The 23979-nt window shown below is 40.5% G+C and overlaps 1 protein-coding gene and 1 long non-coding RNA gene across 2 annotated transcripts in view; one reads left to right on the plus strand and one right to left on the minus strand.

Moving 5' to 3' along the window:
• The first annotated feature begins 11334 nt into the window (after positions 1 to 11334).
• The window catches only part of LOC134817890 (proteasome subunit beta type-7-like), a 61055-nt gene continuing 48410 nt past the window's right edge, over positions 11335 to 23979 (plus strand). The window contains exon 1 of the mRNA XM_063827253.1: positions 11335 to 11347. The gene's annotated coding sequence lies outside the window, so the exon portion shown is untranslated. The remainder of the gene's footprint in view (positions 11348 to 23979) is intronic.
• On the minus strand, positions 11560 to 12945 carry LOC134817787 (uncharacterized). The gene is made up of 3 exons (XR_010160568.1): positions 12663 to 12945; positions 12401 to 12476; positions 11560 to 11700 (listed from the first exon to the last, which is right to left on the minus strand). It is a non-coding gene; the product is annotated as an uncharacterized LOC134817787 (long non-coding RNA).

The following is a 23979-nucleotide window of genomic DNA, read 5'->3' on the forward strand; positions in this document are numbered from 1 at the left end:
ATCGCAAATTAAAATAATAGCATATAATAGCATATAATAGCATAAAATTGCAAATAATCGCATATAATTGCAAAATAATTGCATAAAATAGCATATAATAGCATATAATCGCATATAATAGCATATAATAGCATATAATCACATTTAATCACATATATAATCATGTATATTATCTCTTAAAATCACATTTTATTATTTATACTCGCAAATAATTGCATATAATTGCAAATAATCGCATATAGTAGCAGGGTGAATATGATCCAACTTATGCATTCAACCTATTAAAGATCTTTTCAAAGATTTATTTTCATGCTGATTGCCAAGCATCATCCTGGAGATGAAACTGTAACTCTTGAGTCTACCAAAGACTGCACCCAACATGTAGGAATACTTCCTAGTGGGGACATTAAAGGACCACACCAGACAGGACAAGGAGATCATGGTAAATTCTACGTCAACTAGTCAGACGGAGATCATCTTCGAGATCTATCACTTTCTGGATTATCATTCATAACCAGTAGTCAGCGCACCATTGATTTCTGCTTTCAAATGATAACTGCTAATACTCTTGTCGATTTTATTGCACAGAAACCAGCATTTGACCGGGACCGGGATAGCTCAAAATTGCCAATCCCGGTACCGGGGTTCCCGGTACCGGGAATCCCGGTCGATTACTGGTGCATGCAACAGGCAACTGACCAGGTTTAGGTATCAGGTGATTTTTCCTGCAATTTGGTAGTTGTGAAACATCACCTTGGATTTCTGTTGTCACAAAACGTACCTTTTTAGACCTTTTCTCAAAGCATATAATAGCATATAATAGCATATAATCGCATATAATCGCATATAATAGCATATAATAGCATATAATAACATATAATCGCATATAATAACATATAATCGCATATAATCGCATGTAATAGCATTCGATCACATATATAATCCATTGGGTGGGCGAAAATTGTCCCCCGACAGTTGACCCCCGACAATTAACCCCCCGACAATTGACACCTCGACAATTGACCACCTGACAATATAATTTAATACAGCATCACTTCATACCATACTCCTCACGGTACTCTTGATCTAGGAAGAATGTACCTTTGTTGTGGTGTGCCACACTCCACATGAATAAATTCCCGGAAAATTCAGATGCTCTCCCCATAGCTAGTGGCACAGACGGGAATCGAACCCGGGATCCTGTGAATGCGAGGCATTTCACAAGCAGGCAGACTAACGAACTGTGCCACATAGCCATTTATAACTATAATGTATTATTTTAAACTGACAAACTCGTAAATGAAATGTCAAGGTTACGTGACAAGTTAATTGACCAATAAGAAGCAAGTACGTCATAATAGCATCCGTCACGTGATATTCGTAACGATCTTGTTATAAACATGTTCATATTTTCATTTTAACAGCGGTCCAGCTGGAGCCTCAGGTTAGTGAGTTAACGGCAACTTTCCTATGCAGGACAATGCGGGTTCAAATCCCGCCTAGCCTACTCCTCCAGATGGATCGCTCTTTTAAAACATTTGATTTTATCTATTTAAACGTAACAACCATTGGTATTCATTTAAATGCGATTATAAGATATTATATGCTATTATATGCGATTATATGAATATATGTTGGAGATGGAACTATAACTCTTGAGTCTACCGAATGCGATTATATATGCTATTATATGCTATTATAAGCTATCATATGCGATTATATGATATTATATATAATGCTATTATATGCGATTATATGATATTATATGCTATTATATGCGATTATATGCTGGCGATTGAACTGTAATTCTTGAGTCTACCGAATGCGATTGTATGTTATTATTATATGCTATTATATGCAATAATATGCAATTATATCTTATTATATGCCATTATATGCTATTGTATGCTATTATATGCTATTATATGCTATTATATGATATTATATGCTATTATTTGCGATTATTTTCAGTATTCATTCAGTATTCATACAGTATTCATTCAGTATTCATTCGGTATTCATTCAGTATTCATTCAGTATTCATTCAGTATTCATTAAGTATTCATTCAGTATTCATTCAGTATTCATTTAGTACCTATCCATTCAGTATTTAGCGGATTTGTTCATGTGGAGTGTGGCACATCACAACAAAAGTACCTCCTTCCTAGATCAAGAGTATCGTGAGATTTGTCCATGTGGAGTGTGGCACATCACAACAAAAGTGAATTCTTCCGAGATCAAGAGTATCGTGAGATTTGTCCATGTGGAGTGTGGCACACCACAACAAAGGTGCATTCTTCCTAGATCAAGAGTACCGTGAGGAGTATGGTATGAAGTGATGCTGTATTAAATTATATTGTCAGGTGGTCAATTGTCGAGGTGTCAATTGTCGGGGGGGGGGGGGGGGAATAATTGTCGGGGGTCAACTGTCGGGGGACAATTTTCGCCCACCCAATGGATTATATATGCGATTATATGCGATTATATGTTATTATATGCTATTATATGCTATTATATGCTATTATATGCGATTATATGCGATTATATGCTATTATATGCTATTATATGCTTTGAGAAAAGGTCTAAAAAGGTACGTTTTGTGACAACAGAAATCCAAGGTGATGTTTCACAACTACCAAATTGCAGGAAAAATCACCTGATACCTAAACCTGGTCAGTTGCCTGTTGCATGCACCAGTAATCGACCGGGATTCCCGGTACCGGGATTCCCGGTACCGGGATTGGCAATTTTGAGCTATCCCGGTCCCGGTCAAATGCTGGTTTCTGTGCAATAAAATCGACAAGAGTATTAGCAGTTATCATTTGAAAGCAGAAATCAATGGTGCGTTGACTACTGGTTATGAATGATAATCCAGAAAGTGATAGATCTCGAAGATGATCTCCGTCTGACTAGTTGACGTAGAATTTACCATGATCTCCTTGTCCTGTCTGGTGTGGTCCTTTAATGTCCCCACTAGGAAGTATTCCTACATGTTGGGTGCAGTCTTTGGTGGACTCAAGAGTTACAGTTCCATCTCCAGGATGATGCTTGGCAATCAGCATGAAAATAAATCTTTGAAAAGATCTTTAATAGGTTGAAATTGAATGCATAAGTTGGATCATATTCACCCTGCTACTATATGCGATTATTTGCAATTATATGCAATTATTTGCGAGTATAAATAATAAAATGTGATTTTAAGAGATAATATACATGATTATATATGTGATTAAATGTGATTATATGCTATTATATGCTATTATATGCGGTTATATGCTATTATATGCTATTTTATGCAATTATTTTGCAATTATTATATGCGATTATTTGCAATTTTATGCTATTATATGCTATTATATGCTATTATATGCGTGAAGTATAAGTAAAACTCTTTGTTCATTTAGACTTAATCACACTGAGGTTAAAACATTCTGAAACATTATAAACATTAGTATTAAAATAACTGAAACAAATAAACAAGAAATATAACAATCTCCCCGAATAAATAAACACAACTACAAAATCAAGATCGAAAAGTGATCCCGTGCGCGTGCGCGCGCAAAGTTTAAAACAGAAGTGCTTACAAAAACTTTGACCTAAGAAGGCGTCCTAGAGTAGACCCTTTCAAAGTGCCAATTTAAAATGTGCACGGCACAAAATATAAATTACCTTCCTAACACAGGTTCTAAGAATAATGCCGATTTCCCTACTCTGGTAAAAATTCAATTAAACCTCCGACAGGCTAAATATAATAAATACGTCAGTCACGCTCTATTGAACGGAATACAAAACAATCAGAATTCAATTCTAATAAAGAGAAAAACATCTACTTCGGAAATACCCAATTCAGGTGAATATGAAACATGAATGTGAAACATAAGTATGAAACGTAAATATGAAAACCGTGAATATGAAATGTTTACTGATAGCCAGAGTTACTAGACGTGCTATCAGGTGATGGATACAACACTGTGGGAGTTCTGTCTCTACCAGATCTACGCAGTCTTATAGGATTGTCAATAGTTTTGGTTACAGCCTCATTATTACTTTCGTTTTCATTAATCACATTATCTGAAGGCACAATACTGTCATGAACATCGGAAGTCACAATATTGTCAAAAGCATTAGGCCGGGAATCATCACCAATAGGAGCTAGGTGTTTATTGGAGACCGTCAGCTCTACCCCTTCTCCAGTTCTGACATGACTGGTGTTAGGATTGACGTCCAGAAGCTCCACTTCTTCTACGAGAGGATCGTACTTTGATCGATTGGTGTGACGTTTCATTAGTGCTTTAGAGTTATCTGTTAGCCACCCAGGAAGAGAGCTACCAGTTGTTGATTTACGAGGAAAATTAAACACACGTTCGTGAGGGGTATCGTTAGTTGCAGTGCAGAGGAGGGACCGTATAGAATGTAAAGCATCAGTAATCACCTGCTCCCAAAGTTTTAGTGGAAGTTTTCTCGTCCTTAAGGCTAATTGTACAGCCTTCCACACTGTTCCATTGTATTTCTCCACTTGACCGTTTCCTTGGGGATTAAAACGTGAAGAACGGCTTGTAGCAATGCCTTTTTCTAGTAGCCATTTCTTGAGTTCTGCAGACATGAACCCACTACCCTGATCGGAGTGAATGAAGGACGGCATGCCAAATACTCCAAAGATTGACGTTAGACAGCTTTTGACAGAATCGGTGGAAGTGTCGGTACAGGGAAAAGCAAAGGGGTAGCGAGAATATTCATCTACGATAGTGAGGATGAATTTGTTTTTCGTGTTTGTTGGGAGTGGTCCCTTGAAATCCAGGTTCAAACGCTCAAATGGGGCCGTAGCTTTTATAAGATGCTGGGGCTGTTGAGGTTTAAAATAGCGTGGCTTAACCTCGGCACAATCCCTGCAGGATCTTGTCATTTTCTTAATATCTTCCACAGAGAAAGGAAGATTCCGAGAGCGAACAAAGTGAGACATACGCGTTACTCCTGGATGGCAAAGCTGATCATGTAAGGCTTTTAGACTAGTGATCGCTGAGCAATGAGGATACACTAATCGAGATAAAGCATCGGCTGGAAGGTTATCTTTTCCAGGCCTGTGCATAATGTCAAATGCATAAGGCGAAAGCTCAATCCTCCAACGTGTTATTTTATCGTTCTTAATTTTACCATGGTTTAAGAGACCGAACATGAAGGAAACTGACTGTTGATCCGTGATGACAGTGAATTGGGACCCTAGGAGGTAGTGTTTCCATTTACGAATTGCCTCCACGATAGCGTAAGCTTCTTTCTCTACTGAGTGATGATTGCGCTCTGATGAGTTAAGAGTTCTGGAAAAGAATGCAATCGGTCGAGTGGATTGACAGAGAGTAGCGCCAATTGCATAGTCTGATGCATCCGTTTCTAGAGTAAAAGGAAGATTAGGATCAGGCGTGGCCAGGACAGCTTTGGCAATTTCAGATTTTAACAGTTGAAATGCTTTTATCTGTTTGTCATTGAGAGGAAATGAAGTGACATGAGACAGGGGGTGAATCTTGTCTGAAAAGTTCTTGACCCACCTAGAGTAATGAGCGAACAAGCCAAGTACACTCTTTAGGGATTTGTCATTGTTGGGTGCAGGCATACCCAGGAGAGGTTGTATTCTGTCAGGATCGGGCTTTATGGAATTATGACTAACAAGATATCCAAGAAGCTTAATCGAAGTGACCCCGGACACTGTTTTACTATCATTAAATTCAAGATTGTACTTAGCAGCAGCTGTAAGGAATTCTGCTAGGTTATTATCATGCTCCTCCTTAGTCATGCCTACGATGGTGATATTATCAACATATACGTATACACCAGATTAGGTGTTCTGCAGCTATGATATCGTTGACAGTTCTTTGAAAGGCAGACACTCCGTTAGTCACCCCGAAAGGGATAAACATGAAACAGTAGAGCTTACCATCAGCTTCGAAAGCGGTATATTCTTGCTCGTCTTCGGCAATAGGGACCTGGTGGTAAGCAGATGAGAGATCAAGTGTACTGTAGTACTTGCGCTTTGAGATATCTTCTACCATCTCGTCGATTCGAGGGACTGGATAAGCATCCAATTTAGTAAATCTGTTTATCGTTTGGGAGTAATCGATGACAAGGCGTTTCTTGTGATTCTCATTCCCTTGGTGGACCAGGACCTGGGCTCTCCATGGAGACTCGCACTCTTTAATGATTCCTGCTTCTAGCAGCTTTTTAACCTCGACTCTGATAAATGTTTTATCAATGTTAGAATATCTCCTTGATTTGATACTTATAGGGTGGCTGTCTCCCTCTAATTGTCCAAAGAGCTTAGGTGTTTTGATGAGACAAGCAGCTGCAGATACAATAGTAGGAGGTTTGTGGCCTCCAAACTCCAATGTCACGGATTTGTAATCAGAAAGGATATCTAGTCCTATGATCATATCAGCACATAAGTCCTTCATTACCACAATCGTTTGATTTGGTAATAATTCACCATTGAAATGAACATCTACTGTACAGTGACCGACAGGATGAGAGATGTGGGATGAAGAGGCCATACTGACAGGTGCATGGTCTCCGCGATTAATGTCCCATTGATGCTTCCGGACACTGGCATTACTGAGAAAAGTTGCTGAACTTCCAGAATCTACCAAAGCATCAAGCTCTCGATCTTCCATTGACAAGGACTCTGGTAATACTCTTGGACAAGCATGGAGGCGAAGCTGCAAGATAATGGTTGTGAAGAGCCGATGATGTCCCGTTTTGGGATTGAGAGCTACTGTGAGGGACTGCTGATGATGTCATATTCTGAGAGCTACGATATTGATTGTTACGTCGATTCTTGCCGCGGGCACTGCCGCCCCGAACTTGAGATTGGCGACCGGCTTTGCAGACTTTCTGGAAATGTCCCTGAATTCCACAACCGTTGCAGTTAGAGTTAAAAGCAGGACAGGCCTGTCTGTTTGTGTGCGGTTTGGGCCCACCGCAGAAATAACAGGAGAATTGAAATGGGGCAGCTGCTACGAAGTTGTCATCATGGTTAGCACACCCTTCTGAATCTGACACTGATTCATTGTTATTAACAATTGCGTTGAGAGATGAACTTTGGTTGACATAAGATTGGGCCTGAACCTTTGCTGCCTCTAGCCCTCTAGCTAAGGAATAGATGTCTGACAATGCAGTCTTCTCGCTTTCCAATACCCGTTGACGTATACCAGGAGACTGTAGGCCAGCTATAAATGCCTCTCTTATGGCTTCATTTTGGTGTGTAGCCTCATTTACTGCACCGAAAACGCAGTCTTTGGCTAAAAATTTGAGTTTTTGGTAATAGGCGTCCACTGTATTGGAGTCTTGCTTGCAAGTGTTAAGCAGGTGTCGTGCAAAAATGACGTTCCTCTTAGGATTGAAGACACTCTCCAATGCTGCAATTGAGGCTGTGTAATCAGCTGTCTCCGAAATATGAGCATAGATCTCCGTGCTTACATAGTTTACGAGTAGGTCCTGTTTGTTAGCCTCCGTAATGCTAGTGATTGATCCAATGAACTTCACGAACCTAGCTTTCCAGTGCTCCCACTCCTTGGAACTGTTGGCAGCAGAGGGGTCGGCGCTAAAAGTCTCAGGACGCAGTAGTTTGTCCATAGTTGTTACCTCAGTGTGATTAAATGAAGTATAAGTAAAACTCTTTGTTCATTTAGACTTAATCACACTGAGGTTAAAACATTCTGAAACATTATAAACATTAGTATTAAAATAACTGAAACAAATAAACAAGAAATATAACAATGCGATTATATGCGATTATTTTGCGATTATTTGCGATTTTATGCGATTATTGCTATATAATGGTTGTTGCATAGCATTATAAAACGTTTGTACTGCAGTTATGAATTCTGTAACCTGCTCATTCTGTGACAAGTCTTTTGCCAATAAATATAGTCTGTCCTCACACATTAGTAGGTATCATCGAGAGAACCGAGAGTCAGATGAAAGTTTTGCAATTCTACAGCCACTGTCAAAAGCTAACTCAGATGCGACTGATGTCAAAATGGAGGTTCCTGATTTTGTATGTTCATATGCTGATACAATAGTTTCTGAAGAATCTCAGCAAGGTGGTTCTAACTCTGATGTACCAGGTAGTGGTGATGATGAATTTAGTGGTGTAACAAGTAGCGATGATGAGTCCAACAAAGAATATAGTGCTAAAGAGTTAGAATCTGATACTGACTGGCAACACGTAGGCAAGCGGAAAGGAGTACCAATCAAAAACAACCAAACAAGAAAAAGATATCGAAATTACTTAAATCTATAGACGTCCTGTTACAAAGTAAATTGTGTAAAGAGCAAGACAAATGTTTTGACATGTTATTCAGTATTCTCATACATGATGAAAACCGAATTGTTTGTGGACTTGAAGCAGCGTTTCATTGACAACGGAAAAGACATGACAGGTGTTTTAAGTTTGGAAGAACGAGCTCTATTGGATGCAGTTATCAACACTACAAGTCTATCTGATGTAAACAAACTGATGAACGAAAACACAACTATTGTCGATAAGATTCTCAAACTTTATCTGAATAAGTAGTTGGTGGAACTAACTACCTGTACTAGAACCCCATTAACGTACAACTGTTATAGATTGATTTATGTACCCAATCTTACTCTTGATGATTTCAATTTATGATTATGGTGATAGCAAAAAAAATTATCAATTAAACGGTAGTTTTATTCGTCTCTTGAAATTCACCAAATTTATAACACGCAAATTTAGTAGTTAACAATAGTCAATGGTATGGAGCCTTTGCTACTCCCTAGACTGCAGGGTGACAATGGGATTCGATTCGCCCTGAACCTTTTGTGCAGAAGGCGGATGCTCTAACCACTAGGCTACCCAACAGTTGTTATATCTTAAAGGGTGAAAATGTGGTTCAGATACTGTAGCTATTGCTTAAATGTCAGAAAATTGATGATAAGACTTGTAATTTCCAGGAGGTCGAGCGATGGTAACCCTACACCACATTTCGTTATGTCACCCTCTGTTTATTTGGAGTGGTGACTGGACCGGGGTAAATCGTGAAGAATCATTTGACCGGTAATCAAGTGACAGGAGCCTGCTTGGCAACCGTTTAATCAGACTTTAGATTCTTTAGACAGGATTATTGATTTATTCATCATGACGTTCTGACAGGTAATCAAGTGACTCTTGTCACGTGACCTCGAGGTTCAAATAACATTCATGTCACGTGATGCTAAAGTTAAACACGTAACCAGTGATCAAATAACAGGAACCTGCTTGGCAACCGTTTAATCAGACTTTAGATTCTCTAGTCGGGATTATTAATTTATTCATCATGACGTTCTGACGGGTAATCAAGTGACTCCTGTCAAGTGATCTCGAGGTTCAAATAACATTCATGTCTCATGATGCTTAAGCTAAACACGTGACCGGTAATCAAGTGACAGGAACCTGCTTGGCAACCGTTTAATCAGACTTTAGATCCTTTAGTCGGGATTATTGATTGATTCGTCATGACGTTCTGGCTCCTCATTGGTCAATTATCTTGTCACGTGACCTTGACATTTAATTAACGAGCTTGTCACGTGGTTACATGACATGTGACCCTTGTGACGTGCTGTCACGTGACCTGGGGGCGTGCTGTGAGTGGCTGGGGGCCACTTGATGGCTGGCCTTCATACATTCCCATCTACTTCTGCACATCGCCGACATTGTAAACATTGTATTGCAATGTCAAATTTTTATTGAATATGTTAAAGTTTTTTCATGTCGCACTTTAGTTCGTGTCGCACTACAGTACTGGTAGCGTACTGTAGTGCGACAGTGTCGGCCTTGAAAATTCTCTGTCGCACTACGGTACGTGTTGCACTACGATCCAGGTAGCGTACTTTAGTGCGACAGTGTCGAACTTGAAGGTTTCGCACTGCCACTAGGGTACGTGTGGCACTACAGTACGGAAACCAGGGGACCAGGGTCAAGGGTGAGAAGACTCATAATATTAAATAAAGGTTGGAAATGTCTCGTCCGTATATAAAAGAGCAAACAGCAAGTTTGGCATTGAAATCAGATTTACTTTGGACGATCAGAGTATTATACCCATCAACGGATGGTACCCGTAATTTTACTGGGCGGCGCTCAGCCTGTCTTTCCGCCGAATCTCTATGATTATGAACATAAATATAATAGCCTGGGGTCCCCAGGTAACCCGTAATAAAAATGGTTAATATTTCTTTTAATTGTTCATGTTTCAGAAATTAGAACCGGCAACGAGACGCATCTCATTTTCAGCATGTTATAAACATTTAAGTGTAAGTTCATATGCTCTGTTATGTGTTGAGTTCAGCTTTTATGGTTAAGGTTATCTAGGCTAGCTTCAAGCTTGCTGGTCTCTTGCTCGCTTCTCAGCAAGAAAGACTAGCAAGCTAGGTAACTATAAACTTAAACCGTATTACTCCAAACTCTGACCATAAACAGTAGAATTTGCTGTTTGCGTTTAACTGGTATTTAACGTGTCCAAAATAGCAGTGTTTTTGTTAATCAACAATAACAAATAATGAAATTAACCATGAGGGAAGCAATTTTTTATGTCATGGAGTGATCTGGAATGAGCCGACCTTATTACGTAAATGTGGCATTGTGGCACTTGTGGCACTATATCATGTGGCACTTGCTGCACTCACATGTGGCACTTGCGACACTAACATATGTAACATGTGGCACATGTAGTTGACCGATGATCACAATAGTAATACAATCATGTCATTTGTAATTCGTAATCGTATGTAATTATGGTTCATATATATGATAAGAACACTGATCAATTCAAGCTTAACAAGCCAAATTATGATATCAATCATTAAACAAATTGATATCGTCTTGAGCGTTATTTATGATTGCTGATCGCAGTATGAATCGGGCAGAATTATATTTCACGATAATACCGTAAAAATCAATTTTAAAACTTAAAGTTGAAGTAGCAACCAGTTCAGTTGACGATTCTTGCAAAAAAAAGCAGTACTCTACCTAACTATGTAGCATATTGGAGCCACAAGTGCCACATGTGAGTGCCACTAGTGCCGCATGCTGCATATGATAGTGTCGCAAGTGCCACATGTGAGTGCCGCAAGTGCCACATGATAGTGCCACAAGTGCCACAGTGTCACATTTACGTTATCAGGTTGTCTGCCTGAAAAGGAATCAGTAGATAGAGTTCCTTATAATCACTGACTACGACAGGGAGCTGAAGACAGATCTGGGAGGGTCTGGGTACAATTTATCATATTGCTATAATATCATCTGCACACTTATACTTAGTTTTAAACTAATTACAACACTTCAAATCCATTACATTTATTGAGAATATGAGTATGAAGTAGTTATGTCGATACGTTATTCAACTATTTATTTCTATTAGAATCTGTCTTCACTAAGTCTATTAAGAGACAATCAGAAAGTTGAATCATTTATCAAAACATTTTTATACATCACAAAACCTCCGACTTGATTTACAACTTAACTTCACAAACACTTATCATATAATACAAACTAACTCTGTATCATACTTCAATTCAAGGCAACATTAGCGTCCGTGAAATTGAATTGATCTCTTCATCTGCCGTATTACTTTGGAATATTGCCGGTCTCCGCTTCAAACATAAATGTATGATATTCAATAGACGCCGCTCTGCAAACGTCACCTTATCACCTACCTGAAACAGATTTTAAGATGAGCAACTAAATAAAGATTCGTTGAGATTCTGAGTTTCTGCCCTGACGGCTAACCAAATAAAATTTGGTCGGACAGACTCATCTCGCATATTAGGAAAAGCAGCTGAGGTTTAAGATATTTACCTTCTTTCAGATTTTGTTTTTATACTGAACTAAAGTTTAAACGATAACCTCTGAATGATCTGAACAACTAACTTTAAGGACATCGATCCTAAGAAATGGCCGTTTTTAAAAGCTTTAAAAAATTTCGAAGGGTCTACACAATGTCAATAACGCGCGGCTGGCGCTAGATATTGTAGAAGGCTTACGATTTTTTCCTTTATTCATCGGAAAGTCAATGTGGCAGACATAAAGAGCTAAAACTCTGTCAAAGCTTCTATATCAATCTTTCGATACTGTATAGTATAGGCGGGAACTACGGAATTTGCAACAATTCAGTCAACTAACTGAAACTCTAACGATACTATTACACGATACAACGATATGTATTACTAATGTGTAATCACAAATCGCGCGTTATCGCACTTTGGTATGAGAAATCAATAATAGTGTTAATTCTTCGGGATGGTACACTTTATTCCATCTTCTAAAGTTTTCAATTCTAGTGCAATGGTCATGGTTCTCGACAATAAATTAGAAGTCAGTTAAATATTGAATCTTTAATCTAAATATAATTCTAACCAGAGTATAGGAGGTGCTATTTTCAGGTCCGTCTAGATCTCTGATAGGAAAAGTTAGTGGATCACTGGATCCGTCCCTGAAGTGAAACAAATGTTACTATCTTGCAAATGTTAACCATTTTATTTCGATTAGAATCGAATTTAACATACTTAAACTTGATATGATGTAATAATGAGGTACGTGTAAAAATCAAGGGTATCCCTCGAGCCAGTTCAGCTTGTGTAATATAACAAAATAGATAGGGAAAAATAAGGGAGAGTACCTGGTGCCATGCTGTGTCAACAGAAGCGCTGAGGTTGAATTCAGTGAGCATTATTTGGAGAGGATTGTCATCAGTTACTGTGTGAGTTAGTGTTGTGGTGGACGAAAGGATAAGCCGCTGATCAGGGATATAGGCCCCTCCTCACGAACTCTCTGCTGTGTTGACGCAACGAGTGATACTTTGGGGTGGTCAAAAGATGTGATGGCCCCGTCAAGTCTTGGCGAAACTCAACATAAGTCAGATTGGTAGAAAACAATGCCATTGGAAAACTCTATCCAATAGTCACATTATAGTCATTTCTAGAAAAAAAATATACCTGGTTAATGTTGTTTAATGTGAGAGATTAAGATAAAAGAGGCGACCACTTTTTGTCAGTGTAAATATTGTCAAACAGCGGGCTTCAAAATCGTCTAGGGGGAAAGAGCCCTGAATATCAGCTATCTGCCTTAGTACCTTGGCTCTAAAGTCTAAATTATGCAGCGATGACGACATAAAAAGTCGCTGTATCATGGCAAATCTTGCTTTGTCAGAACTAAAAGAAGGTTCAGGAGCAAAGTAAATATCAGACTTAAGATATGAAAGCACAGAAAGACTGAGTCAAAAGTACAATTGTAGCTGCTGTCAGCTATTCTGCATCAAATAAAATATCAAGCGGCCATCTACTTAGGACGTCCAGCAAAAAGGGAGGGCCGAGGGGGAGGTGGTTTTGGAATTTCGGACAAATCCGGACAGGGATAGGGAGTGGTTTCTGAAAATCCGGACGTCCGGAAATTTTGGCAGAATTAACGAAAAAGTCGCATTTATTTCAACTCTTTGACACTAATTACTCAGTAAGTTTAGATCCCTGTATTTTGAACGAGAAGTCGTTTCCCAGAGCAGCTCATGAGAGCCGAGACACAACTCGCATAAATTCCGCTACTGCCTTAAAACTTATTCCATTGGATGGCTACCTACTTAAGTACCTTAATGTAACTGTGCTAAACTTGTTCGACACTAAATGTATTATTGTGCCTACACATTTTATTAATAATGAATTTGAGTTGGTTTTGTTTGTACTCTTTAAAGTAGCTGGAAATCCGGACGTCCGGGGGAGGGGTGGTTTTGAAAATTCGGAAACACCCGGACAGGGGGAGGGGGTGCCCCCCGGGGGTGGTCTGAAAATCTGTAATTTTGACGGACGTCCTAAGTAGATGGCCCCTAAAGTCTAAACAAAAGTTCTCAAAACGTATACACAACGAGAGAGTGTCGACCTACATGTCAATGAAACAGACTGTTTCATTGTTTGAGACAACACGTGTGTTAGCGCGCAATTCTGGAATAATCCGAGAGATGAACTGTAGCGAGTGTAACTTTAGTGTGCAGATGAGTGTGTACTTCGATGTATACTATTTCTGCACGTACAGGATCCTTTGTTAGGGGTCATTCACATATTTAGTTATCACTCGCTAAGGTAAAGGGGGTGGGGGAATAGGAAATGGTTTATAATACACGCTTAACATGTTACTGTTTGCTAACCAATACAGCAATACTGGGGTAGGTTCACTGATAGTGTTTCTCAGAGATATTGAATTTATAGATGGCTGTAAATTATGCTAATAAATATATAAAAATAAATATGGTCAAATGTTGAACAATGAGATGATTTAAGAGAAGCAAATATTAGTCGACTGAAATTATGATCTGATAAAGTGTACTGTGAACACAAATGTATAAAACAAACTCATAACAGATCAAACAGTTTAAAATGGAACACAATAAGACAGAATAATTGATCAAATGTTAAACACTTATAGTGTTTCTCAGAGATTGATTGAAATAAATTTTCGTGCACATACAGAATGAATGGTTAGAGATGAGAGATGGCTGTAAATTATGCTAATAAATGCCCACTTTTTGGACTGGAAACATGAATGAAGGGAATAAATCAATAATACTGTTTGCTAACCAATATTGGGGTATGTTCACTGCACTTATAGTGTTTCTCAGAGATGGCTGTAAATTATGCTAATAAATGTCCACTTTTTGGACTGGAAACATGAATGTAGGGAATAAATCAATAATACTGTTTGCTAACCAATATTGGGGTAGGTTCACTTATATAGTGTTTCTCAGAGATGGATTTAAATTATGCTAATTTAGGGAATTAATTAGTTGAACTGTTTGCTAGCCAATACTGGGATAGGGTCACTTAGGTATAGTGTATCTCAGACTGCAGAGCTCGACCGGGATTTGGCCATTTTGTCCCGGTCCCGGTCCCGGCCGGGATTTTGTTTTTAGCCGGGATTTTAGCCGGGATTTTTCCAAAATAAAGTCGGTTTTTGAGCGTATATTTGAGCCCAAATTTCACGAACCTGTGAACATTTTCCGAAAAGTTTTACTACAACAGTGCTCTACAGTGCTTCTTAATAGTTAGATCATTTCACTTTATCGTCGCCAAAAGTTTATTGAAAATTCAACTTTCAAGTCTTCAAGAAATGTTTATGTTACATGATCAAAATTCTATGAATTTTGATCAATGGTAGTTGGCAAATTTCAAGTCAAACAAAATTTACTAATGTTCAAAATGAATTATATGTTCACCTGTTCACTTCATGAGTAACAAATTACAAATCCATCAAGTAGATAACATGACAAGCAATTGCATTTATTACAGGTACCTTCGGATAATAAAACATCTCAGAGATAAAGAGAGAGATAGAGAGAGAGATAGAGAGAGAGAGAGAGAGATAGACAGAGATAGAGAGAGAGAGAGAGAGAGAGAGATAGAGAAAGATAGAGAGAGATAGAGATTAGAGAGAGATAGAGTAGTTACTACTACTTACTGTCAATTTTAACTTGACATACCTCAGTTTGTTCTGGAAGATTTTATTTAACATATAACACTGTTTCATTTTAACTGAGATTGAGAAATATTGGAAAAATCCCGGTCCCGGTCCCGGTCCCGGCCGGGATGAGGCTAATCCCGGTCCCGGCCGGGTTTTCATTTCGATCCCGGTCCCGGTCCCGGTCCCGGCCGGGATGAAGGTCATCCCGGCCCGGTCCCGGCCGGGACTAAATTTCGATCCCGGTCGACCACTGTCTCAGAGATAGATGGCTGTAAATTATGCTAATAAATGTCCACTTTTTGGACTGGAAATATGAATGTAGGGAATAAATCAATAATAATTTTTGCTAACCAATATTGGGGTAGGTTCACTTATAGTGTTTCTCAGAGATTGCTGTAAATTATGCTAATAAATGTCCACTATTTGGACTGCAAACATTTTAGGGAAAATTTAATCAATAAAATACTGTTTGCTAGCCAATACTGGGATAGGGTCACTTATAATTATAGTGTTTCTCAGAGATAGACATGGCTGTAAATTATGCTAATAAATGTCCACTTTTTGGACTGGAAACATGATTGTAGGGAATAAATCAATAATAATTTTTGCTAACCAATATTGGGGTATGTTCACTAATTATAGTGTTTCTCAGAGATGGCTGTAAATTATGCTAATAAATGTCCACTATTTGGACTGGAAACATTTTAGGGAAAATTTAATCAATAAAATATTGTTTGCTAGCCAATATTGGGGTATGTTCACTGCACTTATAGTGTTTCTCAGAGATGGCTGTAAATTATGCTAATAAATGTCCACTTTTTGGACTGGAAACATGAATGTAGGGAATAAAGCAATAATACTGTTTGCTAACCAATATTGGGGTAGGTTCACTTATAGTGAACATCGATGGTGCACATTTTGCTTTTTCAGCAAGGGGCTTAAGCCTATTGAGGACGAAATTCATGTTCTAACTGACTGTTCACTCTACTCCTCAGTTAGAGAAAAATTTAACTTCCATCCCAAAAATATTACTGACCTAGCCGGTTTGCTATCCGATAAAACACTAGACCCTACAAAATTTACTGCCACAGCAAGAGCAATCCATTCAATTCTCTCTGTGAACGAAAATTTTACAGCCTACTATAAGAGCCCAGATTTCCACTCAAATACTGGCCAATGCATAATGCTATAGGACCTCAAAAGTAGTATTATAAAACATTTCTATTTTATCCCTACACATTTGTATATAACTAGAATTGTGTAACCTTAAATTATTTCAGAATTATAACTATTGTGAATTCAATAAAATAATTATCACTTTTGTATCCTTGTATCCTTGTATCCTTGTATCCTAGTGTTTCTCAGAGATGGATTTAAATTATGCTAATTTAGGGAATTAATCAGTTGAACTGTTTGCTAGCAAATACTGGGAAAGGGTCACTAATTATAGTGTTTCTCGGAGATAGATGGCTGTAAATTATGCTAATAAATATCCACTATTTGGACTGGAAATAACTGACTTACTGACGTAAGTCGGCTTCTTGGTCCGAGCAACTACAATTCCTCGCCACACGTCGCGGTCAAGCATAACAGATCTTATCTCTTCAACACAGGAAAGGCTGGTGTCCTTCTTTAGCATGTCCAGAAACGTAAGGTGGGGCCTCCCCGGTCTCCTGTATCCATGCTGAGGGTCCCAGAACAGAAGTTGGTTTGCCAGAAGGTCGTCATGCCTGGCTACATGTCCAGCCAGTCTCATTCTTCTGGAGGCTATCATCGCTGATGGCTTGGGGATGTTGCCGTATAAATCACTGTTGTTGATGATTTGTGGCCAACGTATGTTCAAGGCCATCCGGAGCATTCTAGTGTAGCATCCATTGATCCGCTTAGTCATGGATTGGCTTATCGTCCAAGCTTCAGAGCCGTACAGGAGTACGGGCTCAACCGTTGCTCGAAAGACACGGATCTTTAAGTCCCTGCGCATTCCAGACTTCCAGGTTGTCTTTAACTGATGACAGGCCCCCCATGCCTTTGCTTTCCTAACATCAAAGTCCTTCTCCGCACTCATTATTCTGCTTCCAAGGTAGACAAAGTCATCTACTTGCTCTATCTCCTGCCCACTTGCTGCTTTAATGACGGTAGAGTCAGACTCAGAGAGATTGACTCTGATGTACTTCGTCTTACTCTCGTTGAGGTGCAGTCCAACGGAGTTAGCAGCCAGCTCCACACTGAGGAGAAGATCTTGCGCTTGCTCTGCGGTGTCTGTTGTCAGTGCAAGATCGTCAGCAAAGTCGACATCTGTCATCTTAACTGCTGGGTATCTCCTGCTTCTTCTGGGGTTGACAGTGAAGCCCAGATCTTTGCCTCTAAGTGCTGTTGTCATCACATAGTCAATGACAATCACGAAGAGGTAGGGCGCCAGTGTATCTCCCTGCATAACTCCAGCAAGTATAAGGAAAGCTTCAGTCAGACCATCCTCCGTGATGACTCGTGCCATGGTGTCCTTGTAACTAGCATCTATCAGCCTAACAATGGGCTCTGGTATCCCATATGCCAGGAGTATCTTCATCAATATACCCCTATGAATGCTATCAAAGGCCTTCTTAAAATCGATGAACAAGAGAAGGGCGGTCAGGTTTTTGTCTCTAGCCCCCTCCAAGATCCTCCTTAGACACAGAATGTGGCTGGTGGTACTGCGTCCCTCCCGAAATCCGTTTTGGTTGATCCTCAGGATTTTCTCCATCGCTGGTTTGATTCTGTTAAGGATCATACGATTCAGGGTCTTACTAACAATGGACGTAAGAGCGATTCCTCTGTAGTTATCCACTTTAGTCAGATTTCCTTTCTTTGGCACAGGCACGATGTTGAGTTGCCGCCATTGATCAGGGATTTTTCCATCAACCAGAGCGCTGTTACAGAACTCTAGAATCAGGTCGTCCATGTCCACTCTTTTGAGAATCTCTGGAGCTATGCCATCATCACCATAGGCCTTACCCTCCTTGATCTGCTTCCTCGCCTCCGCTAACTCCTTCGTGCAAAACAGACCAGTCTCTATATCCTGCTGGGGGTGGATGGTTTGGATAACTATTTCCTGGTCAGGTACAGATGGTGGTTGACCCAGGAGCTTAGTGAAGTGGTCCTTCCAGCTCTTCAATCTACCCTCTGCACTACCTCCATCAACCAGGCTGCATGGCTTGCTTTTCCTGCCATTTATGTCATTAATAAGGTCCCAACTTTCCTTATTCTTGCACCTGTCAGCAGCATCCTCAGCCCACCTGATCCGAGAAACAAGAGTCTCCTCCTCAACCTCTTTGTAGCTCACTGCAAGTGCATCCTTACACTCCTTAACTACCTCTCTACTCTCCTCTGTAGGATTCTCATGATATGCGTCTTTGGCCTGAAACAGAGTTCTCCTCCTCTCCGATACCCTAGGATCTTGGGAGGGGTTGTTACGTTGTCTTCTTGGGATGGGCTTAAGCAACTTATGATTGGTTGCTTTCACGGCATCCATAAGCTTTCCGTACTGAATCGTGGGATCGTTCTGCTCACTAGATTCTTCCTCCAGTAGCATAGAGAATCTGTTTTTCACCTCCACAGAATACAAGGCTTGCAACTCCTTATTCTCTTTGAGCAGTCTGTAGTCATATCTTACTACTCTAGGTGCATTCTGGCACTTTCGCAGGCTGAGTTTGACTGAACTAACTACTAGACGGTGGTCCGACCCAAGAGAGTTAAAAGAATTGGAGACAACAGTGTCCTTGACTGAGTTACGCCACTTCTTCCTTATCAGGATGTAATCAATCTGACTCTTGCTCAGTGTTCCGTCAGAGAGATACGTCCATAGTTTACTGGGACGTTTCTGGAATCGGTGGTTAGTTGCCTCAAGGTTTCCCTCCAACAAAGTATCCCTGAGAAGCGATCCGTTTCTGTTGGATACTCGATGCCAGTACCAACCTGAATCCTCCTCATTCAATCTGCTAAGATGGGCGTTAAGATCACCAACAACCATTAGCAGATGATGGGCTGGCACCTCTCCTAATGCAGATCTTAGTCCCTCGTGAAAGTCCTCTGCCTCTTCATTTGATGCTGCTTCAGTGGGACTGTACACCGTTATTACTGTAAGCCGTGGGTTTCCATCAAAGGATATGAGAAAAATTCGCTTCCCAAACGATTTCATGAGACTCACTGCTTTGTAGGCCTGCTTGGTCAGCATAAACCCAACTCCACCAGTAGCAGCTTGTCGGGTGTTTCTCCAAGCAGGTGTGGTCACCAGGTGCACACCCTTCTCAAAACTCTGGATCTTGATCTCCTCCTCATGCACAATCCGGTGCTCTTGTACCCCTAAAACTGCAACTCTACTCTCAAGGAAGAGCGATGCTAACTCTATCCTCTTGTACTGTTCCCTAACAGTACGAACGTTCAGTGTCCCGATGAACGTTTTCCTACTACACGACACAACGCTGCCACTATTACTGCTCTTCTTTTCCGGTTCTGTACTTATCCTGTTGTGTTGTGTTGGGTACGACAGTACATCATCGCCTGGCCCTCCCAGATTGGGATTTAAGCCAACCAAGTCATAAAACTGCCGACCCTCCACAAGATTCGTGTTAGGGGCTTTAACCCTAGTGCTGTATAAATTCATCATAGTTGTTTTTCAAATAGCTAAATGACCCCATAGAGTCCCCTCCATGGTGGCAAATGGTCATTTCCCAAAGCCACGCTACCGGAACATTTGGGTTTGAACTGCAGGAACATCAACTTGAGTTGAACTTTTTATCAGACTTTAACCAATCGAACTGTCTGCTCAGGGTAAATGATGTGGTGAATTCTTCTTCTTCTTCTTCTTCTTCTCCGACACTACCCGAAGGTAGCCACTCCTGTCCCTGAGCTAGGGGGGCTAGGGTGTCAGCATAAGCTAAACTTTTGCAGGAGCTAGCCCTCTCCCTGACTGCCCGTTACCCCGGGTATGGGGGGTCATCCTTTCCACCAGAGCGTGGTCCAATCATTTGGGTCGTAGTGGAAAGTCAGAGGATATAATGACCAACACCTCCAGCTGATGCTCCGCACCTCTCTTCTTCAGAGGCTAGGAGTTCGAGAGACAACTGACGTTCCTATCTTGTCTCTCCAGGGGTCAGCTATCTACCCGTCGCCCATCCTGATTCTTGCCTGGAGTTCACCACCATCCATCATTATATGGAAATAATTTAGGGAATTAATCAATAAAAAACTGTTTGCTAATCAATATTGGGCACTATCCGTCGCGGAGTAGAGTCCGCGGCGGAGCCGCCGGACTCCGAGCGGACTCCGGCGGAGCCGCCGGACTCCGGCGGTGCTCCGCCAAAATGTATTTACACTGGACTCGAGTACATTTTGGCGGACTCCGAGCGGAGCCGAGCGGACTCCGAGCGGACTTTAAAGTCCGCCGCGGACTAAGCCACTAGGCGGACTCCGGTCCGCCGCGGACTCCGGCGGAGTGCTTGGCGGACTCCGCCGGACCTCTCCGCCAGACTTGAATCCGGCGGAGTCCGGCGGAGCTTGGCGGAGTCCGCCAGCTCGGCGGACTCCGCTCGGAGTCCGCCGGACTCCAACAGAGTCCACTGACTTCCGACCTCCGACTTCCGACCCTCGGCTAAATTTGTCACGTGACATACAACATAGCATTTTGCAATATTGTGGTCAGATGAAAAGGTCGCTAGTGATAAACCTTAACCATTACCCTCACAATGTCAATAGTGTACAACTCTAGTCCTAACTTTGACCCTATAATGTATAAACGTTGACCCTAACCCTCCACCAAACCGTCCGCAGCGAAATATCAATGTCATTGACTGGTCACGTGACCAAAACAATTTTTGTCATATTATCTCATATAGGGAAGCGGTTTTAGTTTTACCCTACACGTTGCATGTGGCGTCATTCGGCCGGATCCCAGCAAGCAAAAATACGTCGACCATCACAGGACGACGCCAGCCAGCACTCTCTACGCTCTTCGAGCTCCGATCGTCCTGTGACGAAGTAAGGACGAAGCCTGAGGTCCTCAGGTAACATCGACCACCGATTGAAAATTCAAAGATTTTTTGACATAAAGGTCAAATGTAAAACTAAAATCTTGATGTTGATTGATTGACGACGTCAATTTTTGAGCACAGCGCGAGCGCATGCGGAAAAGGACCGCGTAGCTAGTCAAGATGTTGATAAATATTTGGCTTGTGGCGCGTTACTGGGCCGCGCTCAGCCTGTCATTCCGCCAAATCTTTATGTTAATGAACATAATAGCCTGGGGTCCTCAGGTAAGTGGCGCGATGTGTTGCTCTAAGTATAGCCCTCTGTTAGGTAGGGGTATAGTGAATTGAAGGTGAACAGGTTTGCAAATATCTCACGGCCTGTATTAGTATCTTATAAAATATTTGTACTGAGAGACGGGTAGTCGGTCGATTAATTTAAAGTCTTTATCAATTTAGAAAATATTTGGAGTCTGTGTAACAAGCTGAAAGTTGTAAGGTTTGTATGATTGAAATGTCTCACGGCGTGAAGCTGTAGTTAGTATTTTAAGCCTTTGTAAATTAGTAGTTGTTTGGAATTGTGACGTTCCCGGTGGGAAAAGCAGTGGCTTGAAGATTGTTAAAGTTTCAAATTTATTAGAACTTATAGTTAAAAGAATACTTACAATTATTTTAACGGCATTGATTTTTGATTATTGTGTTGACGAACTAGCCGAGGTGTTACAAGAGTGCCATGAGAATCAACTCCCCCTTCAACTCCCCAAAGACCTGTCAACCAGCACTATACAAAAAGGGAAGCTCGCCTGCTGCTCGCTGCCTTTCGCCTTCTGCATTCACCTGTCTCCTATCATGGCCCGGGGTCTTGTTCTGCTGTGTCCGTTCTCTCTCCACATGTTACTCATTTCTATCATAGATTCCTCGCACTACTAGTACTACCTGTTCCCGATAGATCCTTCCAGAATTAGGCTATGGAGTTCCTTTCCTGAGGCAATATGATGGTGATACCCACCCTACTTGCTCTGCCTGTCCTCACCTAAGCTCCACCAGTCGTATTGCTTCATTGATTCCCCCCTCCTTCCTCGAGAACCGTTCGTCACTATGTTAGATCCTCGAGATGACCATGCAAGATGGTTCAGTTCTAGTTGACATTCCACTATATGAAAAGACCAGATCGCCACTTTATATTCTTATTCCTTGAGAGAGAGAGAGAGAACCGGAACAGCGACCTCGTGAATCATCCTATTTAATCGCTTCACCCTCGCCACATTCGCTACTACTTCAATTATTGGGGTAAATGGACATTAAGACTAAGTTATGAGATATGAGAGTTAAATTAATATTGTAGTCCTATTTAACCCAATTATTTTACAACCCTTCATTAACTTGTTTTAATTGGTTATCTTCCAGATATAAATTCACATAAAATTCTGAAGTCCATAATTACAATAGAAATTACTGTCCTAAAATGTATCTGTACAAAGAGAGTTTGGGTTTGACCTGTGCCCTGAGTGAGTCTCAAACCGGGAGGTATTCCATAATATCGGAACCTGAATTTCCATACTCTAGTTAAAAGGAGCCAATTATACGTAGTTAAATTAATACCACCACAATTTAATGAAATATAATAAATAAATAATCTCTAGAAGTCATGGAAAATTGGAGCATTAAATAGGCCGTTAAGTAAGTTGTCGTGCTGAAACCCGAGTACGCCTCTTAACAATGTAGCCCTAATGCAGCTCTCTCTGTACAAAATTTTCTAGCAAAATTTTCAAAAAATCTGGAAGAGACACCAAACCTTAGTTTGCTTGTTTTTATAGTGCACCGTTTGTGCAATTTATTTATTTACATTGATATTAGTTGTTGCAGCCATCGCCATAAAATGATGAAGTCACAGCAGAGAAGTAGGTTGAAGAGATAATTGTTTAGTGTAGAAGTTGAAAAGTAATTATGAGATATCGTGGGTAAGTTGTGATGATATATACGGCCGTATAATTAGGTAAAGATGAGAATGATGCGAGAGATGTATGATGTTACGAGATAATGAGATTATGTTATAATGAGATGTTGAAATGTGAGACAATTATATTATGGGGAGATATATTAAACTGCAGTATAAATTATTAGCCGGCTAAGGGATACGGGGTTCAGAAGTTGTGAAGTTTATTGGGAGGAGGTGCTATAATGGTTGTTGACAAGGTGTTAGTTTTAATAAGTAGATGGGCTTCTTATCTGTTATTTGGGTGTTGTGATACCGCCAAAAGCGCGCTTGGTGGTTAGAAACACTTCAAATTCAGTACGACCCTTCGAACTTTGAAACTAAGATTGGCAACATGATTTAGCGTAATAGGGTATGCGGACGTGAAGAAGAGAAGATATCTGAATTATGATGAGACAGAGGAAGATTTGATAAAGGGTTTGTTGTTTAAAAAATAAAGATGATTTAGTGTAATAGGGTATGCGGACGTGAAGAAGAAGGGAAGATATTTTAAATGA

The sequence above is a fragment of the Bolinopsis microptera genome, chromosome 7 (genome assembly GCF_026151205.1).
Source record: "Bolinopsis microptera isolate Bmic1 chromosome 7, MBARI_Bmic_1.0, whole genome shotgun sequence".
NCBI classification, from domain to species: Eukaryota; Metazoa; Ctenophora; class Tentaculata; order Lobata; family Bolinopsidae; genus Bolinopsis; species Bolinopsis microptera.